Consider the following 2,531-nt stretch of genomic DNA (forward strand, 5'->3'; position numbering starts at 1 on the left):
CATGCCACTCTAATCCACCCCACAGAATGCCACTCTACTCTATGCCACTCCACTCAACTCCATGCCATTCCACACTTTTGCACTCTACCCTACTCTGTGCCTCTCCATTCCACTCCATGCTACTCCACTCTATCCCACTACGCTCTACTCTAGTTCATTCTATGCCACTCCACTTTACTCTCTCCCACTCTACTCTATACTACTTCATTCAATGCCACTTCACTGTACTCCGCTCCACTCCATCTCACACAATATCACTCAATGGCACTACATGCGCTCTACTCTATGCCACTCTACTGCACACTACTCTATGCTGTGCCACTCTACACTACTCTCCTGTAGGCCTTTCTACTCTATGCCACTTTTTTCTCTGCTCCTCTCTACACCACAGTGTCACTCCATGCAACGCCACTGTATGCTACTCAACTCCACAACACTCTACTTCATGCAGTCCGACTCCACTCCTCCTAATTCTTTGCCACCCCTCTCCATGACACACTGTTCTCTGACTCTATGCCATTCCATGCCACTTCACTCTACACCACACTATGCCACTCTACACCACACTACTTTACTCTATGCTACTCTATGCCATTCTATGCAACCTCACTCCTCTCTACCCCACTCTGCTCTATGCCACTCCATTCCTCACAATGCTATTCAACGCCATGCCAAGGCACACCACTTCATTATATTCCACTGTATTCTATGACACATTACGTCACTCTACTCTTTGCACTTCAATCTACTCCCTTCTATGACCCTCCATTCATCACCACTCCATTGTTTGCTAGTCAAGTTTACGCCACTTCATTCCACACAATGCAACTCTAAAGCAGTATGCACCACGCAGCTGAATGTGTCTGAAGAGACACCCAGAAAAGAAAAAAACAACAATATGTGGGGGCCTGTTCCGAGCCCCTCCTGGCCTGGAGGAGTTTGGTCGGCCGTGGATTAAGTTTTTGCAGTGTTCACTTCCCCGACCCCAGCACTCATAGAACACTTGAGACTTGCAGGGCAGAGTGGTGGATCTTGTTAAGAAGGCTGGGCTTCTTGGTTTATGGGGAGTCTTGTCACTGGAAGCAGAGAGGTAAATATTTGCTGTGATCTGCTACTCAAAGAAAAGACCCTGATCTAACTTGAAAAGATTGGTTTTAAACAAACGCTAAATCTATCCACTCCACGGACACTTTGACCTTTTTTAAGCCTATCAGAGCCACACCAGGGTAGTCTTTTCAGAGCCCAAGTAGCTCGCCGTGATCGTATAGTGGTTAGTACTCTGCGTTGTGGCCGCAGCAACCTCGGTTCGAATCCGAGTCACGGCATTGAGGGTTGCAATGTCACGGCAGTTGGGCAGCATTTTTATTCTCACTTCTTAATATTTACATGAGTTAAGAGCTTGAACCTAATTTCAACGGTGAAATTAAATGTCTTTGAAGAACGCGTTAACAATGTTATTATTTATTTCACCTTTCTGCGCTTTTACGTTTGTGGCGGTCCTGATGTGAAAAGTATGAGCTACAGTTTGGTTTCACGGGACCCGGTCAGCAAGAGGGATGGATGTCTGTGTCTCCTGTACCTGCAGCGCCGAGGCTCCTGTACTGACGCGGAGTAGCTTTCAATGTTGAAAGGGATCCTGCTAGTCAAATATCAGTTTTTGCAGCAATTCAGGCCGCGAAGAAAAAAGGTCTAAAAATAAATATTTGTATAGAAAGTAAGACTGAGCTCCCAAGGGTCTGAAAGAAAGAGGTGACGGAGAAGGACACTGAGAGGCGCACTCACCCAATCAGCGTTTGGCTTCATCATCCCGCACCCGACGGATCACCGGGCAGCTAGAGGGAAAGTTTTAAAACTTAAGCCAAGTTTATTAGTCTTGGTCGAATCGTGAATTACACAATTACGCTCCTTTGTGGAATTTGGAGTAATGTGGGGAAAGACATCCACCCAAGAGCGGAGGAAAAGAGCGCGAGCAGCGGCTGTTGTGCCAGTTCTGTTGCATTTAGAGCGATTTTCTTGTGCAAAGTGTATATCAGGTTCCTTTCGGATCTGAGCGTGTATTTTGCACCAGGAAAATAGCCTTGTGTAATTCTGTACAACCTCGCATAATGTTGCTGTAATTTCGCGTAATTACACTGCAGTGAGTTACACTGGTTACGCCCATCCCCACATTTGACTCATGTTTAACAGAGAGATCCGTCCATCCATTGATCCATTCATCTGTCCATCTATCTTTTTGCCTGTGTGCCTGCTTATCTATCTGCTCACCTACCTGTGCGTGACTGTGAACCTGTCTAACAGAGTGTTGATGCATGGCTGTATGCTTTGTTAACACTATAACGCTCATAGGGACATTGAGGAGGACATCTTGGCGCTATGGTTTTTTTTGGTATGAAGCAACCGTTTTCAAATCCTGACAGTCCACACAAAGTTGATCATATGTGATCCCATTTTCGTACCAACAGCTGCTTCTCTATATACTTATCGGTCCACGTCTATTACTACATGTGCTTTCTATTTACCTTTCTATTTCA

The 2,531-nt window shown here is 45.7% G+C and overlaps 1 non-coding gene across 1 annotated transcript; it reads left to right on the forward strand.

The window, feature by feature from the left end:
* Positions 1 to 1,253: 1,253 nt before the first annotated feature.
* TRNAH-GUG (transfer RNA histidin (anticodon GUG)) lies at positions 1,254 to 1,325 on the forward strand. Its single transcript has one exon. It is a non-coding gene; the product is annotated as a tRNA-His (tRNA).
* Positions 1,326 to 2,531: the final 1,206 nt, after the last annotated feature.

Source organism: Pleurodeles waltl, chromosome 12 (assembly GCF_031143425.1).
Source record: "Pleurodeles waltl isolate 20211129_DDA chromosome 12, aPleWal1.hap1.20221129, whole genome shotgun sequence".
Lineage (NCBI taxonomy): Eukaryota > Metazoa > Chordata > Amphibia > Caudata > Salamandridae > Pleurodeles > Pleurodeles waltl.